Below are 27,917 nucleotides of genomic sequence, written 5' to 3' on the forward strand. Positions count from 1 at the left end.
CCAAGAGGTGGAGATACAGTGTGCTTCCCCCAGTCAGGGACTAATTAATTCATGTAAGCAGAGTGTCTATAAATATGCAGCAGCTACATGAAACAGCTGATTTCCTTTAATGATGCTTCATTTTTCTAAATGTTTATTATAAACTAATAGCAATCTGGCAAGCTGACTGGCTCACACTAACATTACTGTGTCACACTTACAGCAAAGCCATTTCATGTGAGACGAGGATCATATTTGTAGCACAGCCATTTCATGTGGAGCATAAATTAAGATCCTCAGCACAGATTTGCAAGATGAAAAGGTTACCTGCTTTGTAGAACAGCACTGACCATTAAAAACACCAACGAAACACAAAAGCAAAATAGCTTCAGAGATTTTTGAACACCCCAAAAAATCTAAAAAACTTATGCACACAATAATAATAATAAAAAGCTTCACTGCCATTCCCATTTCACACAGCTAAAACAGAGGAGGAAGACATTTACCCAAATTTCAAGGAGGACTTTGAAAAATCAAGTTTATTGAATCAAGAACCTCCAGTTAAGTCAAAGCAATTCCTCTTCCTCCATTGACAGTTCCATTCCAGTTTTTGAAGTAATTTGGCTTTTTACTTCTAAAATATTTTTTATCACTCAACCAATTACTTTTCTTAAAGAGTGTTTGGTATAATGCAATCTGGCATTTTTGTTTAATACACTAAAATAAATTAAACTCCAAATGGTTCCACATATGCTTTCTGTCTGACCTCCTTTTTCATGAGGAATTAACTGTTCTGGAAACTAATCTGTTTGACTAGGGCATTCATACTCAGAAATTTGCACTGCTTGCCAAAGGTCAGCTCTGATCATCTCTCTTCACTCTAATGCTGCCCTCTTTCTGTGTAAATGTTATGCTTTATTCCCTGAATAAATCTTGCAGGCCATGTTTACTGCTGGTGTTTGTTTCAAGCAAACATCAGTATGACAGCCATGATTAGCATTTTTCAGAGGCTTTGTTTCCATCTTAGAGGAGCTAAAATTGGACTTCTCAAAACTCAGTAGACATGTAGAAGAAAGTCATCTGATATTCTTCCTATCACAGAAAGCCTTGCACATTTCCCAAGCACCATCATAACCCTCTTCGGATTCTCTGCATGGAGAATAAAGGATTTCTTCAAAAATAAACTGTTCATTAGAATCCATAAGTACACAAAATTTCCATGTGTGGAAAATACAGACTCTAAGGGACTGATATATTCTCTTCTGTTGGTATTTCCATATGTCCTGGTTTCAGCTGGGATAGAATTAACTGTCTTCCTAGTAGCTGGTACAGTGCTATGTTTTGAGTTCAGTATGCGAAGAATGTTGAAAATACTGATGTTTTCAGTTGTTGCTCAGTAGCGTTTAGACTAAATTCAAGGATTTTTCAGCTTCTCATGCCCAGCCAGCGAGAAAGCTGGAGGGGCACAAGAAGATGGCACAGGACACAGCCAGGGCAGCTGACCCAAACTGGCCAACAGTGTATTCCATATCATGTGACGTCCCATCTAGTATAGGAACGGGGGAGTGGGGGTGGGGAATCGCCGCTCGGGGGACTGGCTGGGTGTTGGTCGGCGGGTCGTGAGCAATTGCACTGCGCATCATTTGTACATTCCAATCCTTTCATTATTGCTGTTGTCATTTTATTAGTGTTATCGTTATCATTATTAGTTTCTTCTTTTCTGTTCTATTAAACTGTTCTTATCTCAACCCACAGGTTTTGCTTCTTTTCCCGATTTTCTCCCCCATCCCACTGGGTGGGGGGGAGTGAGTGAGCGGCTGCGTGGTGCTTAGTTGCTGGCTGGGGTTAAACCACGACACCATAGGACAGCAGAATCTTTAAATGCAAGTACAAAACCATAAAGAGAATCAGCAGCTATTAGCAAAATAGCAAGAAACTTAAATCCTTAGAATTATTTTAACCCTTGTTTGTTTCATCGCAGAGCATAGCAACTGTACTCAAAACACTACACTTCTCTACATTAGACTGTGTGGGGCATGCTTAGATGAGCAGCCTAAGTGACATCCATAGGACTGCTTGTGCAAATATGCTCTGCAGGCTTTGTGGATGCTGAAGCAGAAAAAATGTATGCGTATGCATGTGCGTGTGCAAAAACATACACGTGTATTGCATGCAGTTACCAGTTTGTACCCAGTATTTCACATTGGACTCCCCTAACTTAAAATGGACATGCTCCAATCAAAGAACGAGCTGCAGCTATAGCTCTGAACTAGAATACTCACACAAGCAAATCCAACTTCTTAGATATGTATAGATAACAAACTCTTAAACATTTTTAATCTGCACATTCCAGCTGTGCAGCAACAAGTATTGTCTGTTCTGGGTCACAATATATGCAACTGTGCAGATCTACAAATATCAGGCCAAGTCTTTGTAGATAGAGTTGCATGAAACATCTTCTACTTGAGAATTACATTCAAAGGTGATATTTAACAATTATGTTTGCTACAGGCAAGATTCTGCCTTAAATAAACTTTTAACAGAGTTCAGGGAAGGCTGAACATTTACAGTAGAAGAAAAATTTTAATATTATATGCTTACTTGTGTCCAACATTGACTTTCACGGCTGCGCATACATATCCTGCTATTTTTAATTGCTTATTCAAAATAAGGAAGAGCCAAAACAAGAAAACACTGAGAGAGACATTTCCTCCCATTGTTTTAGCCATATTTTGTTCTTCATATGAAAGGATTGGTTTTGGATATGAATCTAGGAATTTCTAGCAAAATGCTCCACACATCTGAGAAGTTCAAATAAAAAAAAAAAAGTCCCTTCTTCGACAAATTTGGGCAGGATGCTTTACTACCACCAGTGTATGAGTTATTTGCTCTTCTATTTCTGCAGTTTTAGTTGCTCTTCCTTCCATAATTAATTAAACATTTACAGAGACGGGAAAACCATAGAGACTGATAATCAGGAAATTCAGCAGGGCTGATGTGGGCAATGTAAAGACTGTATTGCTTGCATATGAACACAGAACAATTTAGAATGGGAAGTCATCAATCACGGAGGTTCTTGTTATGCCAGAGCTTTGCCCAGATATGCTGTTTGTATGGATATGTGCACAGGGGCTGACATAGAATTTATGAATTCTGGTATTGAACATATTCTTTGTATTACACATACATGAAAGGTGGTGGCTCAATATGCCATTATGCTTTGGGACATATCAAATATTCAGAGTTTTTAAGTATGTGCACATAAACTTTTATAAATACCATGTTTTGATCATAATATATGCATAAAAGTAATTACACACATAACTACTCTTGTGCATATTTGTAGAGTACACTATATGAGGTGGATTCATTTAGATAATACAGTTTCTTGAGTTGTTACAAACCTTATTTGTATCTTCATTAAAATATCAGTGCAACTACAACAGTGCCATATTAGCATCAGCATGTATATTGCTATAACCTAGAAAAGTCCTTAGCTGTGTATGAGCAATCTCAGAGGAACCAAATATTCCATATTCATGTCTATGTGTCATCTTAATGAAGCTAAATATATTCTGAAGGGGAAACATTTACCCAAGCACAGCAAATGTATTTTCTTCAATAGAGACTTTGCTCAATATACCTTCAAGAATCCCCGTACCAAACTCATTTATGCCTTAAAACTTGAGAAGTGAAATGAAGTTACATGTATTATTTTCAGAATCAAGGAGACTACAAAACATAGCAAACTTCAAGCTTAATTAGCTGAGTTTCAACTTCACTGTTTGAGAGTACAGAAAAAGAAATAGCCACTTCCTGGAAAGGAGCGACACTAAAGTTGAATTATTCTGCTTGAATAGCTTTACAGCCTTCATCACCTTCATTCTGATCTGTAAGAATATTCATTCTAATAAGATTTTAGCCTAGGAAAACAGATGCATTATTTACTTTTTTATAGGCCTGACCTTGTCTATAGTCTGTGCTTTTTTTCAGTTTAACCTTGTTGTTGTGGATAGCTGTAAAACAAATGCTGTACTTTTCACAGAAAGAGTGAGTTACTAATGTTAACACTATTTTCCTGTCAATGAAAAAACATTATTAACATTAATCTTGTCTCCTCACAAAATCTTATTAAACAGTATTCCAACTTATACTGAGATAAATTGCTCCCTCTACTGTCTGAATCCTGAAATATTAATGAAGGGCATAATACATAAGTAATTTTTTATTATAGTCTGTGATGCGTACCATTGTGGTACATGTACCAGCTGATCATCTTGCCAAATAAGTCAGCATCATTCATTACTGAATTTTTCAACCTATAATTCAGTGGAAAATGTGAATTCAGCTAGTCGAAATGCAAAAGTACCTTTTTAAATAAGGATCTTGTTAATTTCCCCACCCCCCACCCGAAGAATAGAAGCACACAGTAATGTCAGATCACACAATGTCAAAAACAACCAAAACCACCACCAACACAGTAATTAATAAAGACCGGTTTCAGCAGATCCTGTGTCCCAGTTTACCATTTACATTTAGATCCTTTTCTACTTCTTTGGCAGCATAATGCAGCTTAATATGAGGCAAAATCATATCTACTGATATAATTGCAATTACAGGCATGTAATTTGTGTAATATAAAGGTGGCAAACCCAAAAGCTTTCTTAAATCACCTAAGTGTTTAAAGAGATTTGAGTGATTTACCCTCAATATGTCAACAAGTTATGAGCAAGAGGACAAAGATCATGAACATACCAGCTTGTGTCAGTGCTTGTGAGGACTTCCTGCCTGGGTCATCAGCCACTGCTGAGCAAACCACAACTAAACTGATGAAAAGCAGAGATGCACCAGGGGTTTCATTAGAGGATAAGGAGATGAAGGCAAATAGTCTGGTCAGATTTCTGAGGCAAACACCATTCTGTGAAGTATTTCTTGTACAAACCTTTAACTGTGCTAAAACAATGAAAAAAATAACACCGCTTGCTATTAATCACAGCAGAGAAACTTCACCTGTGTGAAGTCAGTTCATGGCCTACAAACCCCTCAAGACTTAGATGAACCCTTGCTTGGAAGGTTTAACTGGAGTTTAAGCCATACCCACTTGCCAAGATACTTTCGATGTCCCTGCTGTGCCAGGTTCCCAGGGGATGCGAGTTTAATCTCAGGACTGGCTCACCCTTTCCCAGTAGCTTAGGCTGTACTGAATAGGTGTCAGGATGGCTTTCGCAGGACAGCTCCCCCAGGACATCTCTCTGCACCTCAGGCTGACAAAACCAAAGACAATCCTCTGCCTAAATAACCAAGTGTGACCCTACACATACGGCTTGCTCCACACCTCTCTCTGCCACTGTGTCCTTCCCACAGAGTCTTGATCATAGGGCAATGTTGCACCACTGCCCTGGTGAAGGGGATGCAAGGCAGAAGGGAAGAACAAGTGTTCAGGAGCCTCATTCTCCCTGCCATGGCAGCCCTTTTCTGTGCACCTTTCCCCACAGCAGCTCTGTGGGGAAGCAGAAGCAGGGTAGCTAGAGCAAGATATGCAGTCAGGGGCAAGGGCTACCTCTTACTGCGGTACATAACCAAGGAGCTTGTTTCTGATGCTTATTTGCTCTCAGGGTCATCAGTAACTTGGAGAAAATGCCTCAAGCAGTGTCTAGACCTTGCAGGGATGCACTGGAGACCTGATATCCTGGTTCTCCAGGCAGGCTGCCAGAAAATACCCATGTCTTCAGCTGATCCTGCACATCTAGGTATTTTTTTCATGGATAAGGATGGAGACCCTGCTCAGACTGGATCAAGATATGGCCTTGGCATCCATCCAGGCTCAACAATTGGGGAAAGCTTCTGTGCCCAGTAACATACATGTCATCTGGGATCTTCGTGGTGCTGTTTCTGCAAAGCCAAGCTGAGGCCAGGCACAAAAATGTCACAAGTGTCTTCCTAAAGGCCAATCCCATCAATAAGCCATTGTAGGCAATTGCCTGTTTTGCTTAGATCTTAAACTAACCCTGTTAATACTGGTTTTAACTCAGGACTCACTCTTTTTAGCTGGAACAGGAAAATCATTCTTTCAGCTCTGGAGCTTCCAGTTCAATACCTGTTCCTGGTCAATATTCCATGTAGAATTTGTGCTAGTTTTCCCACAGAATCCGCATTTTACTAGCAGTGAGCTTTCCACTGAGGAGAAAACAGGATTTCTGACTACGAACACAGCCCTAACCACCCATCAACATTACTATGAGTCGTTGCACCTCAGAAAATAACTACAAACAGATATACATATACATACACACGCACATGCCTTCAGTAGCAGGTATTTGCATGACAGCATGAATGCCACTGAACAATGCAAATATTATTAGACCTTATTCATGTGCTTGAGTAGGTATATATTTATTTCTACAGTGAGACTGAAGATAATGGGAATACTTCTGCCATGGGACACTGCATATGGCAAACTGAAATTCACTGCTTTAAGTAACGTTTCATCTAATTTTTTAAACCACTGTATTTCATTGTCTAGCATAAAGAAACTATATGATGCTATACAGTACCTTCACTTTTAGGTTATGTTCGTAAGTTGCACTTGATTAGCAGTTTCCTCCCTTTAATTAAAAATGTATTTCAGTGCTTTAGTTTAGTTCATTTTATGAATTTTCCTTAAGGTGAAGATGTAAATTAGATTTTAGCTCCTCAAATTGTATAGGAAGACAGATTTCTAATTTAAAAAACCTCTAATTATGAACTATTAAATTCTAATATTTGAGCACTTAATTATAAAATACATTTACTGATTCCCCTAAGAAACACACTGAAACAAATTCATAAGTAGAACTTAATTGGAAATGTAATATGACTAATAGAAAAACTAGAGATGAAATATGAAGTGGAAATGTGGCTGCTGCCACAGTTACATGCTCATGAAAGAGAATTTAATGTTATAAACAAGAAAAAAATTAATCCTCTTAAGTCAAAAATCATCTAATGGTGAATACAGTCAGAGCCAGCTCTTGACCCAACAGTTCAGCCAAACAGTCTTGTTGAATCTAATAATACTTTGCAAAAAAGGATGAGATGACTGTGCTCATCGGCAGATGGCAATCATGGTGGACCAAGGTGGAACCTTAAAGTTCATGAACAAAAGCAATCTCCTTCAAGATAGTAAGAATAATTAATGTCATTGCTAAAAATATTAATTTTTAAATACTTTTTCTAAATATTCTAACCATCTTCACATGCAAGCACTTCCAGTTTACTACAACCTGTATATTTTCTAAGACTCAAAATGAAAATACCTCCACAGAACTGGGAATAAATTGGACACCTGTGGCCACCACAAAAAAGCAAAGCAATCCATAAGAAATTAAAGGAGTAAAATTAGCCTTCCACTTTTGGCAACAGGAATGTTAAATGTGATAATAGTTTAATGAAGTTCATCTATCTCCCATGATACTTAATTCACAAAAATTACCATACAAATTATTCTCCAAGGGTTTGTAATAGAATGGAAAAAGTGAAGAAGGTTAGCCATAAGGTAGAGAACAAAACAGTGGAAAAGCGTGTGGTACTTTGAAGGTCCTCACAGACTTTCCCTAGATGGGAACTCACTACATTGCTGAATATATGCTCTACCATGTCACCATAGTCTCGCACACTACCACCTTTGGCTTGCAAGGCTTGTGCTACATAATACACTCTTTTCTTGGCCACCCAAACTTCCTTGACACAAGCTATCTATTGCTCCAAGCTTTCCCACTTGGGATTAGCAGAAGCAAGGAGATGCACAAGTTTAGCAAGTGGAAAGAAATTAGTCTACATTGTAGCTGGTACTAGAATTATGCAGATAAAGACAAATATGTTGTCCGTTCAACCCATGTACTCTTTAGACTAAGACAGAATTTTCAGATATTCTTTCTTCCTTTCACCACCCTTCACTTGATTTCTTTAGCTGAACATAAATCATCTCTCTTTCTCCCTTTCATCCAGACTTTTTGCCAACAGTTTAATGAAAGTCTGAGGTGTCATACCCAACCAAAATTATAATGCATTCTATTTTAAACCTTTCAGCCAGAGCTTTTCCACTGTATGCTTTTGTGACTCCATTTCAGACAGCCTAGGGGCTGTCACAAGAGGCTCTACCCCTTTCAGAGTACATCTGGTCAGAAAACTGCTTCTGGGAAATGGTCAGTCTTTTTCCTGACATGAGCAGAATGCCACTGGTTGAAAAGGGGGCATGCTGTCTTCTCCATGCCTCACAGTGCAGCTTCACCTGAACCAGCCAGTCACACTGACAGAAAACCACTGGCCTTTCACCTTTTTTCTCCATGTTTCCTCAAGCAGTTGAAGAACTTGCAGGGGGCTTTTTCCCCTCTGTGGCAGGCATAGCAAGTTAGGTAAGAAAGACTTTATAAGCACTGGCCATCCTTCTGCTAGTAAAGTATGAAAACACTTAAGCTACATCTCAGCCGTCCTTCTCCCAACAAGATTTGAACATAGACTATCAGTAGTGAGGTAAGGACAAAAGTCTGCGTAACACAGTCTCAAACTTTGCACTGACGCATTAAGCTCAGTGAGAGCAAAGACTCAAATATTTACTTAACCCCTTGACCTTTGGCTAGGAATTTTGTTCAGAAACAGAAAACGTGTTTCATAATTAGAAAAATGCATTTGTCATTGTATCTGTCACAGGTGTTCTGAAGAACACCGAGAACTGAGATAATGGCAGTTTGTCTACTCTATAGTCATTCTTACTATAGCTTTCATAAACATCTTCTAAAACTCCCTGGACAACATCTGACAGTAGGATTGCTACCTGAAGCATTAAAGCAGGTATTGACAGTATTGCCTCTTTTCTGTTTGAGTCTAGCCTTGTTATATCATTTTCCAATAATCTGATCATAAGAAATAAATTTACTATTTTTTTCATGCTGAAGAAGGTTAAACTGAGTTCCACTGATGGAGCACTTCCTGTTTTAATTTTATGCATGGGCAATTTTTCTTACAGTTTCCAAAAATTTTCACAGTTCTTTTTAGAGAGAGCAAAATGAGCAAATGTTTTGCAATTCTTTGCTAGAAATAGATTAATTTTTCTTCAGAAACTCACGCACCAGCAGGCTCAGATAAAGTTTGGAACAAACTGCTGGTGTGTACTACTTATCTCATATATCTTTCACACTACTAGTTCCATTATGAGGAATAATAAAATGAAGCAAAAGAGCTCAGGTAATAAGCAATCCATTGATTTGATGTTAGTTCTCATAGGATGTTAGCTGAGTGTGATCTCTGTGAAGCTCAGAATTGCAAAGTTCTTGCTCTTGAGAGTCATTACCAGACAGATGCTCTTCAGAGTGGCATGCGGTGACAGTGTTTACTCAGACAAATCTAGTGTTACAATTATACCTTAACTGTGCAAAAGAATAATGCTATTTCACACCAATTCTAATATAGAGTATTAATTATATTAAATATAACTGTAATTATTACAGAGTAGCAATCCATCTCCTCATAACTGTTCAATTAATTTGTGCAGACAAAAAAGTTCTGTTACATTAATCTCTTTTTGAAAGAAGATTATGCTATGGCAGCTCCATTTGAATATCACGCATGTGTCTGGAGATATATCTGTCACTACAACAAAAGTACTGCTGTAGGTCTAAATGTAAAACTGGCAATACAAAAAAAGTGCTATTGAGTTAAAACACTGGAAGACCCAGACCAAATTCTGTTGTCCATTTTTAAACCTCTGTCCCACACTGTGTTATTTAGAATGGTTGTTAAACTAACCAAAACACAACACTCTATTCATGGCATCATCCCAATGGAAAGACTAGACAACCCCAAGCAAAAGCTGAATTACACAGCACAATCATCAGAAATCATCTAGATGCCCATTCACAAAAGCTGCCTGAAGAACAGTTGTGCTGGTTTTGGCTGGGATAGAGTTAATTTTCTTCATAGTAGCTAGTATGGGGCTATGGTTTGGGTTTGTGCTGAAAACAGTGTTGATAACACAGAGATGTTTTAGTTATTGCTGAGCAGTGCTTACACAGAGTCAAGGCCTTTTCTGCTTCTCACCCCACCCCACCAGTGCATAGGCTGGGGGTGCACAAGAAGTTGCGAGGGGACACAGCTGGGACAGCTGACCCCAACTGGCCCAAGGGATATCCCAGACCACATGACGTCATGCTCAGCATATAAAGCTGGGGGAAGAAGAAGGAAGCGGGGAGGGGATGTTTGGAGTGATGGTGTTTGTCTTCCCAAGTCACCATTACACGTGATGGAGCCCTGCTTTCCTGGAGATGGCTGAACACTTGCCTGCCCATGGGAAGTGGTGAATGAATTCTGTTTTGTTTTGCTTTGCTTTCATGCGTAGCTTTTGGCTTACCTATCAAACTGTCTTTATCTCAATCCACAAGTTTTCTCACTTTCACCCTTCCGATTCTCTTCGCCATCCCACCGGGGGGGGAATGAGTGAGTGGCTGTGTGGGGCTTAGCTGCCGGCTGGGGTTAAACCACGAAAACAGTCTATATGAATCTAGAGGAATCTTGCTATGGCTGTACTGTAGATGTGCTATTTTCAGCCCTCTTACCTGCTTCACATACAGCTTGGAATTAATGACCAGGAGATATAGGCCACTTTCAAATTGAGAGTTAAAATTCAGAGGAAAAAGGAATTACTGAAAAGTAGGCAGCTACGATCACACAAAGGTTCATGTAGATGAAGGGGTTTATCTTGTTCCATCTTTAAGGTACTATAAATTACTTGGTATTCAACGTTCACCAGGTTTGTCCACATGGGCAATTACAGCAGAAATACAAAATACATGAATTCCATTAGAGTTTAACACACAGCCATTTTATCAAGAAAACAAGGAATTTCATATATATTCACAATAAAGTGTACAGATAATTATTAAAAAAACCCTTCCTTTTGCTAGTATCTTGACTCTAATAATAGCAACAATAAAAGACTTGGTAATGCGGAAGTCGTATTTAAATGGATATACTTTCAGGAAAGACTAGATTCATTACAAAAACTGTTATGGTGGTAGCATTTTTCTGAACAAAGAATAAAAATGAAGAGATAAAAAAGCCTCAAACAAAAGTAAAGATTTAGAAAAAAAGTTATATTATTCTCCATACAGCATTTTTATAAATACAGACTTCAGTTGGTAAAACCTACCTATAGGTAAGCTTACAAGGACTGTGCAAAATGCTTTTGCCTTCTAATAGTTTTACAGAAAACACTAGTCAAATCATAAGTAATTCACATATAATTCTATTGTTATATTATTGTGTATTAACACATTAACAGTTTTGCTCTGTAAAACACAATGTGTTTTTCAAAAAAAACATAAACTCTACAGAAAAAAAAAAGTGGGTTTTTTTTTCCAGTTTGCTCCATTTTACAAATCTCCTATGTCTGACCACAGTGTTCCACTGACTTACTCAGTAGTATTCATCAAATAAACAAACTGTAACAGGAAACCTTAAATATAAATTCATGTTGTTTTATGGTCATTCTTCCTCTGTTTGTCTAGCCCACTACTTCAGATAAGTAAAAAAACTTGATTGAAATTCTCATGTCTAGGACCCCAGCCATATCTACCACAAAAATACTTACACATATGGTATGTAACTTTTATTTAATGCTACTTTACTTAGTTTCTACCATCCTGCTCCTAAATGTTACACAACATGTTTCATAACGAAAAGCAGAGCGGGCTGTGACATTTTTGAGCTAGCTCTTTATTTAGGAAAAAAAAGCATGAAATTCCAAAACAAGCAAACAAAAAAAATGCCATCGGCTTTTCAGAATATTCAGTCCACACCTTTATGAATCTGGGCATCCAAGTAAAAATTTTACTGCAGTATGTCTGCCTCCAAGAACGTGTTTAATCTTAAAGATCCTGCAGCACTTCTAGTCAAAATATATCCATCATTCTTTTTGCCAAAGAATTTCTGGTATTCAGTAGAATAACTACTACATGAAGAAATGTTTTGCTTCTCTGAAACTTATCTTTAAGAATAAATAAATTGAAAAGACACCCAAAAGTACCTTTAAATGAAAGAACACTGCCAGTTTGCTACTTGAATTTCTGCAGTCAGAATTTTCTGAGAGAGAATCTTATTTTTCCAGATAACTTGCTAAGATTATGATTTACATGAGACCTACAGGAAAGAGAGTTCTCCAATTTGGCAATGCATCTAATCACCTCTGTGTGCTGGCTATGCCTAAAAGGCTTAATCCTTTCACAGTCTATTCCAAGAATGAACTCATTGATAACATCAGAAATAAGACAGACTACTGTGCTACTTGCTATTGAAGGTTAATACACAGAACCACACAGGCAATTTCCACCTCATATTAATCTGTGTTCCTTATTGCCACTTAGTAATTTAACATTATAAAATGCTACAAATAATCAACCACAGATACAGTAACTTTGCCATTGTTGTGATGGCTATCAGCCAATACAAGTCTAAAATAACAAGATCTACCTTCACCTACAACTCTTGTGCTAGAGATGCATGCATTTGAAAATGTAAGAAGACACTAGACATTTAAAATACTGAACAATAGGGATTACGAAGTAGCAGATTCGATTTTGTCTTCAACCCATACATTTTTGTTTTCATAGTTTGTGCTTACCTCCTACTTCTTTCCTCCTTTGTCAGTAGCTATATAAAAATAAGGATTGGTAGATGAGAGAGAAAAAAGAAGGAAGGTAAGGGAGGGAGAGTCTGCTTAATTTGAACCACCTACCACTCCATTAAAAATCTTTCAAAACTTTAATTTAATGAAATAAACAAAAATTTTTTTTGCATGAAAAAATCAACTGAACTCCCAGGCAAGATTAATTGTTACAGCACAGCAAGTCCCAACTAGGCTGGGACTTGTAATACATACAAGTACATGATCCTACATCCTACATTTACTCTTTGTGCTCTTCTGAAAAGAAAGAAAATAATTAAACAAACAAACAAACAAACAAACCCCAAAGCAACTTAAAAGCAGATGGAAGTAAAGCAATTCTTTCTGTCTATAGCCAATTTGATTACACATGCTAACCATTCCCTGGTCGGTGCTTGTTATATGGGCTTGGTGATAAAGGGAAATTTCTATAGAATTTCTACATGTAGCTGAGAATTCAGGCCCCAGCAGATGGTTCTAAAACAGAGTTGTAGCTTGATTTAACATTATCTAAGCTCAGTAGCAAAACTGACACCAGGAGCCTGTTTGCCTGCTTCCCATGAACTAAAAATTACGCATAGAAGTGCAATTCCTACAGTGATCTGATTTTTGGTTTGGTTTTGCCCCCATAATGGTGGTTAGCTTACTGATGTTAAAAGATCTTCTGTACTGAAACCCCTTAACAAGGATTAGCACTTCAGCTGTAGCTCTGCAAATTAAATGTGTTCAAGAAATCACAAAGGCACTTTTGGGTTTCAGAAGAATAAATTATATGAAGATCACAAAGGCTGCACAGAGCCATAACTAGTCAGCTTCATGTTTCAAAGCAGATGAACTCAGCAAACTGCATGGGAGCTCTTTGCTGGTTTGGGGTTTGTTCTTTTTCTTGTTTGTTTAATTGTTAAAATTTGTCAAAATTTACTTCCATTTTAAAAAGCAAGTAAAAACATACTGAATACATATACAGTATACTGTATACAGATGCACACTGCAACAGGTCTGGATCCTGTCCCCTTATACATAGCCAGCAGCAATACACTTCATCCATAATTCCACTGAAACCGACAGGGCTATTCGTGATTATAAAAACTAGTTTTTAAAAATTCATGTATTCAAAAATCATGCATATTTTAACAGCAATGCTAGGAAAGAAACAAAGAAAACACCACGTAGCAAAGAAAAAAACCCCTGCACTTAACTGCACCTACTGTTACTTCCATTAGAAATGAACATGGAAGACCTCAAGTTGTCATTATCTTTCTGCTCCCCCCGTGCTTAGTGCTTAGCACACCAGGGTCGCAGGACTTTAGGAAGGTAGCTTCTTCTACAGCAACTATCCAGAGCTTCTGCCTGCCCTCTAGTACATATTTTCTCTGGTGTACCATATGTAAGATCCCATTAGTTCTGTTATCTCAGATTTGAGTGACAAGAGTGATCTGCAAAATACCAAAGCAGTTTCCTGTCATAAGCTGATGAACATTCAAAGTCAATAAATTCAGTACAGAAACACGTTTTCAAGGATAAAAGAGATGACATTTTTGCAAGTAAAAGGTAAATTAATGCAATGTTGTTACTCAGAGAAGCAAATCCTCATTCTTACTAGACTAGATGGGGAGAAAGTTAAAAAAAAGAAGGCTCTTTTATGTTTTGCTGCACTCTGTGAAAAGTGCTTTGATTCTTACCTCTGTTGTACACCTAATATCAAACTGTAATAGACTGGGTTGCCTAAATGAAACATCATTTTACAGTGTTTAAGTTACATCATTGAGAACAGCAGACAACATCAGATGCTTAACTAGGAATAAACTATATTTAAGGATGTTCACAGAGTATCTGAAATGTTTTGGGGTTTTTTATATTCCATCAGGAAGAAAATATCAGAAATTTTCCTTTCTTCCTGTCATCCAGAAAAAGTCACATTTGATGTATTACCTACTCTACTTCAGACTTTTTACATAAATTTTCTCTGCTCTGGCAGTGCCATGTGACAAAAGCCCTGTGGAAACTAAAGCAGAATTTCTTTTCCAGAGTGTGAAGAAAAGGACTAACTGTAACACAGAATAAAAGAAATAAAGCTCCTAATCATGTAAATGGATTAAAAATATATTACTTTTAGTATTAAAATAGTATTTATTTCAAAATAAGCATAAACCCCTCAGTTATTACACACAAATTTCCTGACATCCTGTTATTGTTTTCATTTCCATTGAAACCCCGAATTATAAAATATTCTATCTCTTTAAAAGGGTAAATAAAATAATACTTGTGGTCTTTCACTTGAACCCTAAATAATCACAGCTCCAGCTATTCAAGGTATTTTACTCAAGCCTAACCCTGAAGTTATGTGCAAAACTGACACATTTGTTCATCTCTCTTTCTATGTTCTTATATATTTTTTTTGTTATGTCCTTGTAAAGTTGAGGCTGTTCCATTAGCTAGATTATTTTTTTGCCAATAATATTGTAATTTAGAAGAACTGGTCATCTAATTAGGAAGAATGAACAGATTTGAAAAGATTATGACTGAAACCCATTACAATCTAACATGGCAAATAACAAATTTTCCAGTGATATGTGAAAAATACATCTCCAAAATATTCAGCGTATCATTCAGCTTACTCTTGTATTGACAACCTCTCCATAGAGAATCACTCAGTTAGGATGGTCCAGGGTGGTACAGCTGCAGTAAAGCTTAAGGCTTGTGGCTAGGACAGTCTAGGATGGTTTGTGAATACTACACGGAGAAAGGAAAAGGACTCAAAAGCAGAACAGCAGCCTGCTTTCAGCAAGTCACAAAATACACTAACATCAGCTAAGAACTTCTGTGGATTCAAAGGGAGTGTTGGAAGACTTAAAATATGAGTGGAAAAGGGGATTAACTGCTACACAGGGGAACACTAGAAGGAACAAGCAGTTTGCTAGTATTTTCAGACTTGTTAGAACAGAATGCAGGAATTCCAATGCAAAATATAGTGACTGAAAGGCAGCATCAGCTTTACAGATGATACAACATTGTGTGTGGTGTAACAGCCTTTACCACTGTGTTTGTCATGACTATTGTCCTAAAATCTTTCTGCTACTCCTCGCTCCTATTGCATTTATTCATTTCTCTTTCTAGTTAGTTTTAGTTGCAAAATTTCTTGTTTGGTTGGTTTTTTTTAATTTGGTAAAAACAAAAATAAATGTAATGAAGCAAAAGGAAAAATGAACAATAAAAATTGTCTTGTATATATTTACCTGAGTAGACACATTTATTTATAAATGCATGAAGCTGCAACCTCTTGCATTTAACCTGGTCTTAAAACATTGACTTTGGAAGCATTTCTTTTTATTTCAGTCCATGTAAGTGAGAAGAAATTTAGACAGCATGCTACTTAACAAGAAATTAATTCAAGAATTTTTCTACAACTTTGTATCGTAGCAGGTACCCTGATACTCATGATATTGTGTCAAATTATATATAACAAATAGAATGCCAGAGGAAGGAAAAGATATTTAAGCAGTCATGGAAAAAAAAATCATTATAATTTTAATAATTATCTATTAGGAAACAACCTCTAATGAAATATTGATGGTTGATCTGTCAGTATGCACATTGATTCCATCTCTAAATATGTATTCCATGCAAAATGCAGAGGATATATTTCATCAGTAACTTAAAAAATTGGGGGATCTTGGGGGAACTTATAATAACATAGTTATTTTCAGCAGCCACCTACATGCCATTCTCCAATGCAAAGAGAAATAGAAGTAGTATGAGGACAACATCTTTTTTTTATAAAAGACTGAAAATATTTTCCCCATAAATCTTGCTGGACACTTGAATAGGAACAAGGGAAAATATTTCTCCAGACAAGGAAAATTTTCTTAAGAAACCATCCCTAAATATTACTTCTTTAATCACATGGAGAAAAAATAACCCTGGTAAATGACATAAAACTTTCTTTAAAAGCTGATTGTAGTGCTTCCCTCACAGTCTACCCTTTCACCTTGCTTTGGAGTCTACAGGACCATTTTCCCTCCTGCAAGGAGGAAATTCAGTTACCAGGTCAGTGAATTACAACCTTCAGTCTGCATTCAGTCATCAGGAGATCTAAACACCACAAGCAAGAGAGGTGAAAGTCCACTGGCTCAGTAATGGTATGAAGGACGCGGCTCCTGAACTTCGGTGCTGATAACAGCTCCTCGTATATCCATGAGCAGAACAATTACCTCCCTTATCTTTGGCTCCCCTTTGTAAAATCAGACTGTTCTAAAATTCATTATATGCACATACAGGATGTTGAGGGCAAATGCAAATAAATGCTGTGTGCTCGGAATGAAAATTTATATTAAACCAACACCAATGCAACTGGCTTAGATTATGTTTACATAAAGTACTTTTGAACATGCCTAATTCACATTAAGCACATCCTTAAATGCTCGGTAAGGATTGGGCCTGAGTAGGAATGGGCTTCCGATTATACGTTTTGAGCAGAAAAGGGAAAAGTTGCTTCATATACAAACTGGATTTATAGATATCTACAAGAAGAGACTGCTTTAGAATTGCATAGTCTGAGATTTTTAGAAGCCAAGATCAATGTCTGCACTTCTGAGAATAGTTATCTTAATTTACAGCAAGTATTCACAGAACGACACATTCAACACGCAACATTCTTTAAAAAAGAAAGAAAAAGTGACATATTACATTGCGCTTCCAAGATACTGCAGTTCAGCTGAGCACATCTTACTTGGCAAATGTAACCCATCACTAGCCTGGACAAGAAATTAATGCCAGAGGATTACTTTTTTGTGAAGTGGTGCTACTGGTTGGAACCGTGGTTCTGTGGCAACTTTCCTTCCTCTTTAAATTGATATATGATCCTGCTGCAAAGTCAGTTCTCCCACTCGGCTGAGCAGACATGATTCACAGGGCCAGCATTGCTCTAAATGAACTCTGATCCAGCAGTGCTACTGGCAGATCTTATATTTGTCTCTCATCCATGTGGTTTGTGCTATAATGTAAATGAATGAAAAAGTAGATCTATTCCTCAGGCAGAAAAAATTAAGCTAGCTCTGAGCAGCATTTTAAGAAATGGAAGTCCTCTCTGACTTTTCTCTTTAGGATAAGAAGTGATTTTGAATAACAAAACAAGCCTTTAGATCTTTAAAAAAAAGAGAGAGAAAACATTTAAGATAATATTAATAGAGAAGCTGGACTCTTGTCTTCCAGCCTCATAAATTTCACGAGTAACTGCAAATTGAGTCCAAAAGCACTGTGAACAGCTCTTGTCATTTCATCTTAAACAGCCAAGTTCCAAGAACAAACAGAAGCTTAGAACAAACAAAATTATAGGGCTGTCAATCATGCATCTTATCAACATTCAGAGAATTGCCTGTCTTGATGACAGCTTCTTCGCAAACTTACTCTGAAAGCAGTATACTTTATTCACATCTTCAGCCACTGAAAAGTACTGTCAAATTCCTGACCCCATGAACAAAAAATTTGAAACTGAAGTAATTTTAGTATCACCGGTGAAAATATTGTAGATTTACACCAGTGTCTCTGACAACAGAATCTGACTTGATATGTACTATGCAACTAATGAACAATTGAAAGCTCAAATATAAATATTTAAATGCATATTTTTTTCACAAATCACTGTAAACTACAAAAATATTTTTTCAATCTAAATCAGATGAAGTTAACATTCTTAGACTTTTTTTTCCTCTAAACAGTTTTTTAATCCTAAATAGATAGTGAACATAATTTTCATTTTGCTAATTTCTGTATGAGAATTAAACCAACCTTTTAACACTGACACCTTATATCACTGAAATTAAAGTTATATATGCCTTGGTGCTCTGGGGCATTTATATCCTAGTGTTCTTTGTACACCAAATAGCTAAAATTGTTTCTTTACTGTGCTTGAAAGTGTGAAATCAAAGCATTTGTTAGGACTGTGGTGTGGAAATAAATGGGTAACAGAAGACTGTGTGAAGATGTTAAGACCTTGCTGAACACCCACTTCTCTTCCAGGAAACCGAGTGGGTAAGAAAGAGGGATCACATGGAAAAGCTGACAACTTCATGGTCTGCATACTTAAATTTTATGGTGCTGAGCCCCAACCACCTATCAACCCCTGTCTACTTCCCATTAGTCAAGGAAGCCTGGAGTGTGAGTTGCAAGCTGACATCTCAATCCATGCTAAATTTCCACAAATCACAAGCTGTTATCAAAGCCAGCAGGAACCCAATACTGAGCCAACAGCCGGTTTCAGATTAGCATCTTTCCTTGGAAAGATTAAAATTTATTTTATGCTTCAAAATCTTGTTTAAGCCACAAAAGGGAATGAAGCTGAGCATTATGAACCTGTTCTGCCACTCACTAAATCAGTCCTAATAGGATTTTGCCACCTGTGCAACAGAGAAAAGGAAAGGGAGGGGCAGAGGTTGGAATCAGAGTATCTGTCAAACCGCAGCAGTGACATATGTTATCTCTGCTTTCCAGCTTGGTGCTCTGTGTCAACAGTAACCCCAGCAGAAGAATTCTGGTCAAAAAGATGAACTCTCATATGGCGAAACAGAAAGATGCAACAGAGTACTGGCTAGTTTTGCTCTTTTCTGACTGCATAATTTGGGAATGGGAGAGCATTCAGGCTCTCAGGCTCAACTTCCAGAGCACAGCTGGAAATTAATCCAAGAATAATTCACATAGAAAGGTTAAATGCTGAGGGGAAAAAAAAAAATCCCATGTTTTCTAAACCAGACATTCCCTCTGGATTCACAGTTATTTCCCTCCATTTTGAAATTTTCAGCCTTTGGACTGAAGACTTTGTCTATCATGATGCTTCATTCTCTTGGGAGTATCTGAAAGGACGAAGTATCTCAGTTCAGGTGCTTGATACATTTAACCACAGGAGAGCTCTTATTGTATTTAGTGGGTTGGGATCATAGACAATAAGCAAAAGTTTTCACTGTTATTAGTTTGCTTCCAGGCACCTGTTTCAGACCCTTGTCAATTCCTTACCTGTATGGATAAGAAAGTCTCCCAAGCCAGCACCAACCTCTATCTGTCCTTTCCAGCAGAGAAAACATAGAAAATAAAACCTAATTTGTTTAAATAACCTGCCATACTACTATGTACCTAATATGTAGCTCAATATTAGCTACATAATAATGTGTAGCTCTCCAAATCTTATGCTTAGAATTAACAGAACATGTAACAGTTTAGGCTGAACGGGATCTAATTACCAAGGAACAGGAAAATTAAATCTTGGTTACATTGGTACAGCCTAACAGATTAAATTAAAATTCACTGATTTCTAACAGCTGGGGATTGGACCCCTTTGGAATATCAAAGCCCTTAGAAGAAAAAAATTAAAGAACTAAAATGGCAATATCCCCCTCTCTGCAGTTCAATGGCAAACAGGGCTTTAGCATTGTAATGCTGTATCACAGTGTAAGTATTAAAAACATATGAACATATCTATCTCAAAAAGGGGAAAAGTTTAACTAGACTGCAAATCTGACAATGTATTAGCCGTTACAACTACAGCATCAACCTGAGGCATCTTGTGCATTTTCAGCATTACCCTTTGCCTTCATTACACCCTAGAAATGAGCCTTGATAGAGCCTGAACTGCTTTTTAGATATACTCAATGCTAGCTAATTTTTAGAATCAAGACATTCACAAATATTTTTTAACCAATACATGATATGTATTAGAGAGACAACCTATATCATTAAATTGTTTTCTATTTTAAGGATAAATAAAGCACAACATCTTTATAGAAATGAAACCTTTAGTTTTCTTATGGGATTAAATATATGTTAAGATTTTCAAAGAGGCTAAAGTTTGGCATCTGAAATAATTTTTAGGTACATAAATTAATTACTTTTCTAGAGATGCTAAAGTATTAGAAAAGTGCAGAAAAGATTTCACAAGGAGATTGCTCAAGTTGAATTGAAATATCTTCTGAGCTCTCCTCCTCATGCTGTATCTCAAAGAGACTGGTATGTGCAAACTTGCAATACTTAAGTGGAAAAAAAAATATTTCCACAGTTTATGGCTATGTCAGATCAACTCCAATTGCTCAGCAGGAAGGTCAGTTGCCTGCTAAGGTTTAAATGGAAGTCAAAACAGTAGAGCCAGATCTTCACTGACGCTTAGCCCAAAACGTTACCATTTAATTATTTTTGAGGGAGCAGTTCTGCATGCCTTCAGTCTAAAAGTGTTACAGTTAGTAACTTGCAACCCAAAGCAGCCAACCCTTTCTTACAGATTTATGGGTTTACAACAGACTTGCCAGCCGAGATTGTAATTTTATCACAAGCAGCTCTTCTTGGGTTGCCCAGAGCATCTCCTTCAGTTTAATCACTTTTGAACCTCCATCAGTTCTGCAGTGACTGACTAGAAACTGATTTTAATCTCTGGTAGTTGGGAAGCTCTAATCTTGTTGGGAAAACTTGTCTGTTAGGAACAGCTGAGATTTTAGATATAAGATGAATTTTGAGATATAGCTGGAAACAATATGAATTTATGACTCTCATTAGTATCATAAATATAGTCAAAGAAAAAAAATCTTGTTTTCACTGCTAGTCAAGTGAAGCACAACAAAGGTCTAAAACTTCGTAAAAGGAGAGACAACTAAGAGGGGAAACAAAAACTGTGTATAGACAAACATGACGGTCTGTAAATTGAATTGTATTCACGAGGAAACTGAAATGAGTATCACATGGATTTCAAGACAATATCAGCTGTTAGACACGGGGTCAATAATCAAGGCCAAAAAGAAAGAAAAAATGGTGTAAGTTTACCAAAACAGTTTTGATTTTAAGGTCTAAGTGTTCCTGTAGATCAGTATCCCCCCTTCCTACACTGCTTAAATTGTTGCTATCTTTTGGTATACTAATTAGTTTGGCAAATTTTTCTGGGGGAAAAAAACCTATATAATTCTATATTATTTTTCCTTGTGAATGTACTTGCTAGAGTTAATTTTCTTCATAGCAGCCTGTGTGGTGCTTTGTTTTGGATCTGTGACTAAAACAGTGTACATAACACACCAGTGGTTTTGGGAATTGCTGAGCAGAGCCTGCACAGCATCAAGGTCTCCTTTTTTTCCCATTCTGCCCCCCCAGCAAGTAGGCTGTGGGTGGGCAAGAAGTTGGGAGATGACACAGCCAGGACAGCTGACTCGAACTGACCAAAGGGATGTCCCATACCGTCGTGCTCAGCAATAAAAGCTCAAGGAGAGGAGTAGGAAGGTGGGATGTTTGCAGTTATGGCATATCTGTTACACATGCTGATGCCTGGCTACCCAGGAAGAGGCTGGACATTGGCCTGCCAATGGGATGTAGTGAATAAATTCCTCTTTTTGCTTTGCTTGCGTGTGCAGCTTTTGCTCCACCTATTAAACAGATGTTATCTCAATCCATGATTACTCTTGCCATCTTTCTATTTTCTCCCTGTCCTGCAGGAGAGGGAAGCAAACAAGTGGCTGTGCAGCTGCCTGGCTGCTGGCTGGGGACAGCCCACCACAGAGCATTACCACAGAAACTGCTTTAAAATATAAGCATCCTCTGGCAAAAACAAAACTGCCAAAAAGAATGGGGGCAAACACAGAACCAGCCTTAGCAATGACAGAAATAGGGAGACTTTTCCTTACGAACTAAAACAGCTGTACTGAGTTTGTTGCAACCTAGAAAACTTCTGGCAGTTTCCTAGTTTCTACTCCCCCCACAGACTTACTTATTTCTTTCTCTCTTGCTGTCTAACCGTAGATACTAAATTAACAGCACTGAATATATAATAAGTTACAAATAAAACATACCAGATTGCTGAAGGCTTACACAAGTGAGTAAGAAACTAGCTAAAGGATGATGTGTAAGCAAACTAAGTATTGGCATGCAGGAAAGCAGAACTCCTCATGGCTAAATCTTATATAATGCTTCTATTAAATGGCTTTAGCACAAAAAGTAGACTTGCTATGATGAAAATGGATTATGGCATGAAGTTGGGAGACATCAATACAAAGGAGGAACAGAATATTATCCAGGAAAAATTAGGTGGCTTTGAGGTTTGTAATTGAAGTGGAATGAAGTGTAATAGAACAAGGGCAAGGGGCTATTAACATGAATCCATGATATAGAATGAGTGTACATCAGCTAAAAATGATAAAAAGGCCTGGCTGTATTTATTGATTACAGGTTGACTATAAATCACCAGCATGATGCAGCTGTGAAAAAGGCAAATGAAATTTTAAGATGCATCAGGAGAAGTGTTTTGATAGAAGCGGACAGCTATTAAAGCCTTTTTACAAAACTCCTTGAGTGGGAGAGACTTCATCTGAAACATGTCATCTGATTCCAATTATGCACATTAAAAAAAAAATAAAAATGAACTCACACCAGAATAAATGTGGAGGCAAGCTCCAAGGATGACCAGAGAAACAAATTGCCAATGTCATAAAAGAACAGATGGGAAGAAAACTGGCTTGCTTAGTCCAGCAAAACAAGTTTGGAAAGGTAGCATGGTTATTCTTTAGAAGTACATGGTTAGATAATCCCAAAGAAGGGAAAGAAACTAGGAGACAAATAGTGACATAAGAACAGAAGTTTGCAAAGTGGGCATGAGTAAACTGAGGCTGAAAACTTGAAGACAGTTGCTAATGAACAGCGATGTTGGCTCTGAAACAGCCTTTCTAGAGGACAGCAGGAAGGCAGCACAACCAGTTTCCTAATGCAAATTGCCAAATACATATAGATCCTTTTTGCATACTTCTTTGTGACAAGAGAAGACTATTTGACTGTCCATTACATTTTCTACACCCCTCCTTCTAAGTAGTGCTTAGCTCCCACTTCCAGTTGGTCTACTAGGCCATGTCACAATCTGAAATGTTATTAGTCCCACACTGAACCTACAGGATTATATAGGAACATACGATTTGTGCATGTCCCTAATCTTTTCAGAGAAAGTAACTGATTTATTTTCTTATCTGCATTTCACCATCAAATCTTATTATAGCTGTTTCAAAAATGCAACGAAAAAGAAAGGGTGATTTTTAAAGTAAGTATATAATAAATTTTGTACAGCTACCAAGTAAACTTAGCTGCATGCTTTTCTGAAGAAGGAAGAGGGCAGAGGAAGGGAAATTAGTAAGGGAAATAATTTAAGGCAAACCATTATTAACTGGAAATAACCATAAACTATCGGGAGCCATTTTGCTAAGAAAGACCTAACAAGCACACCATTCCACTCCTGTGGAAATACGGAGATCATTTATCTAGTTACAGTTGCATGATAGGCAAGTTGCACATGAGTTTTGTAATACATTCAAAAAAATGCAGTAGAGCAAATTCCTCACCTTGACTTTGTTCATGTCGATCTGATTAAACATTCCTATCTCAGATGAAATATAGTCTGCATTTGACAGAGCTGGTACAAAAGATGAGAACCTGAAGCATGTAAATAAGGTCAGCACTATGTATTTCCAGCTCCTATTATCAGTTTAGGAGACAGCTGTTAGCACTAAGCAAATTTTTGTTTAAAGGTATCAGAAGGATAAAGCTAGAAAAAAGCCCATGTGCATTTCATATTGAACTCAGCAATAACTAGATGATGTTACTGTACCTGAACATTTGCAAAAATACAACTCCTCCTCCTACACACACACACACACACAAACAACAACAAAAACAACCACCCCACAAGCCAGTCCATGATGGTAGTAAAGCAGTAACTGAGCTGCTGGAACATGGAAATTGTGGGGGAAAATATGGTACATTTGCTCTAGACCACTCTCATAATTTTTCTCAGAGAACTTCAGCGCAATCTACCAAAACTATTAAATTTATAATCACTAGATACAACATAGCTGATACAGTGGGCAACAAATTAATTGAGCAGTAATTTCAGCAGTTTGCTACAAAGTATGCATTAGATGTATTCTCAATCCTCATTAATTCCAATTCAATGGACTGATGGTAAAAGTGACATAAAAATAATAAAGCACATAAAACACAGAGTCAAACTCTGATCCTTAATGCTGCTAAATTGCAAAGCGACATCATAATAATGTGTTGAAAATTTAATACAGAAATGCCTGCATTGTTTACCAGCTCTAAGAGGCACCAGCGCTTTACAGTTAAACACAAATTAAAATCAAAAAACAACATAAATTACAATCCTGCTGGATACCACTGATCCATGAGCATGAAAAATGTTGCAAGAACGTGTCACCACAAGAGAAACAAAGGCTGCAGATCCCTTTTCCAACCTTCAGAAGAGCAACATGTAATCTGTCCTTTTCCTTAGTAGAGTCTCATGTAACCAATGGTTTATGGCATGACATAAGAAAATCTAAAAAGAGTCGCTGCCTACTACCTGACAACTAAACCTAAGCTGTCATAGTATTCAAGGATTTGAGGTAGGCAAGGTTGATCATGTAAAATAAACTGGCTCCCAGTGGTCTATGAACAACATGCAATCTTGCGTCACCAACATAGCCCTTGAAATTGAAATACAACATGGCAATGTTTCCTCATTTTTAAATTAGAAAGTAAATTCAGTTCTCAGGATTTTGTGAGGGCTTATTCTCAATAAATTTCCATTTTTAACAGTGACAGTTGTAAAAGTACTTTTTGGTCAGAGATTGGTAAGACACTAGAGAAAATTTGCACAAATTATTTGATTCAGTTTGTCCCTCCTGCAAACACTGTGATAAATTCACACCGAAAATCTTGCAGACATAAAGTACAACTTCACTGACAAATTAAATGGAAGAATCAAATCAAGCAACAGAACTGCGCTAAGCTTCTGTCAGCTGTTAGTTGCATGCTAGAAACTGGGTATGTAAATGTATGTCAACTTGTTTCTGTAACTTTGAGCTTTTGAAGTAAAACAAGAGAAACAATGCATCTACATTATAATTTGACTTTTGATCAGGAGTGTGCTTTTGCAGCCAATCTCCTTATCTTCCTCCCTTCCCGTGATGTGGCTTACACTGTGACTCCTCAGGTAACATGAACGGGATCCCTTTTGAATAAACCGGCACTCCCTGAATACACCTAATGTATCCCATTCTGTAACTGGGACTGGTCCATGGGATCAGGCCAGAGCTAACCCAAAGTACAACTCCCAGACTGTATACAAATACTGTGTCCTGAGAGCCTACCGATTTGCTCTACAAATCCACTCCTGTTGGACAGTGCTACTTGATAATGTACACACAGACAAAGATAAATAAAGCAGAGTAAAACCAGGGAGAAATAAGGGTTAGGTTAAAAAATGTCACACGGTGAAGTGATACAGAATTGGAAACATTTGTGACAGAGAATTTGTGAAGACCTCACTGGATCTGTGTTTATTGCTAATTACTCTTGTAGAAGTAGAGAGAATACAATTATAATACATAAAAAGCACTCAGAACTTTGCTGTTCGTAAAAAAAATTATTTGGTACAGATTCTGAAGGAGAAGGGGTCCAAACCAGAGTTCAGTTTACTTCACTAGAGAAGTCAGGTGTACAGCACAACCAAACACATTTACATTCTTGATTGATGTTCTTGGAAGTGTGTCTGAAAACACAAAAATCTGCAAAGCTTGAATTGTGTTTTTATTGCACAGTTAACTATTCCAAAACCACTCTCTTGATCAAGAAAAAAACCTATGAATATTTTCTCTTGATAAAAAATTGAAAAGTTTGTTTTATAACTTGACAGCCCAGCTTTTATTTTTGAAAATCATAGCCCAAATGCCTTTCTAGTATTCAATACTTCAGTACGAAATAAGCAGAACTGAATATGAACCACGTGCTACAACTGCAGTTGAGAAATGACATTGAACTGGAATGTATAACCACATTTCCTGAACAAAGAAAATGAGATAGTTTAGCTGTTTTGTCCAGGGCTGGGAAAAAAACCCAAAACAAACAGTCAACCTTTAGAAAGTGAAATTAATTTCAAATGTGTATAGATAGACCTGTATAGAAGAGGGATAATCTGATGGATTTATCATCCTCTATTTCCTCCATTAAATCATCACTTTACAAACAACTAACCTACCAAATGAGCTTCAGACTTAACTTTGAGCTTAAAAGGTGAATTTATTATGCAGGACTCCACTTCAGCAATGAAAGACAAGTGCCTGCAGCTCAGAGAGAGAGGAAACAATACCTTGCCAAAAAGAGACACTGAGGACAAATGATGAGATACATTTAAGAAAATCTGTCACTGTCTTATCTACATTTATACTTGGAAATCAAAGCTCAAATTTCTGACTGTTCCCCCAAATTCTTGCCATATTCAATTCTAAGTCATTCAGAGAGAATAGATGGCTAAGACTGATTTCTTTTTACCTATGTTTGTAGTATGTCCCTTAGCCATCACACATCTCTGGAAGCGCAAGGCAAAAGCAGCAAAACTCAACCTCTTTTGAAGAAGTCGTGATGAGTAGAGATTGTATTTCATATGAAACTTCAATAACCATTTAAATTGTGAAAGAACTTTACTGGAGTACAAAGAGTCAGAAAATCAGTAAGGAAAAACACTCTCTTAGGTCACTAGACGTTTCATGCAGCTATTGTTCTTACTGCCATATAATCCTGAGTATCACAAAGTTGACAGAAAAAGAAAAAAAAAATTGCTACAGTCTAAGAACACACTTCTTTGAGTCTGATATACAAAGATGACAGTTGGAGTGACTAATATGCAGCCTTTTTTTACGGTTCCTTTTTAAAGTACACCTGAGGTGTGTTTGTTTGTCGCTCAAGCTGTGACTAATTTGTAGTTACTGACTGTTGCACAGTTGCAAAAGAGATCATCTTCTTTAAGTTCCTTTTTTTTCCCCATCATTCTCAGTTCACATTTTCTGCCATCTACTTGAGTTGCATTGTCCTATACTATGCAGTAGAACTAAATCTCAATGTGAAAATATGCCAAATTACTCAGCTAAAACTGTCCTTGCACTTTTTTTTCTGCTAGAATCATGAAAATGGAAGGAAAACACAAACACATAGGGCTATTCATCTATTCAAATCAAAGCGCTTAGTATGCAAACACATCCTTAAGCAAAACACAGCACAAACAATTCAAAGACAGGGATCCTCCAAAAAGGAAATAAAAAAGGATTCTGGTGAATTTGAAAATCCAGAGTTGTTTATTCAAAATAGTTCAGTCATTTTGCATTCTGCTCAGTGTTCTGAAGCTGATATTAAGCATACATTGTAAATGGACTTGAAGACATTTTTATAGTAGCTTGCTAAAGAA

General features: G+C 37.2%; 1 protein-coding gene across 1 annotated transcript in view; it reads right to left on the reverse strand.

The window, feature by feature from the left end:
* The window catches only part of CNTNAP2 (contactin associated protein 2), a 1,249,274-nt gene that overhangs the window by 982,223 nt on the left and 239,134 nt on the right, over positions 1-27,917 (reverse strand). The gene's annotated exons all lie outside the window — the stretch shown is intronic.

This window comes from Harpia harpyja, chromosome 1 (assembly GCF_026419915.1).
Source record: "Harpia harpyja isolate bHarHar1 chromosome 1, bHarHar1 primary haplotype, whole genome shotgun sequence".
In the NCBI taxonomy this organism is placed as follows: domain Eukaryota; kingdom Metazoa; phylum Chordata; class Aves; order Accipitriformes; family Accipitridae; genus Harpia; species Harpia harpyja.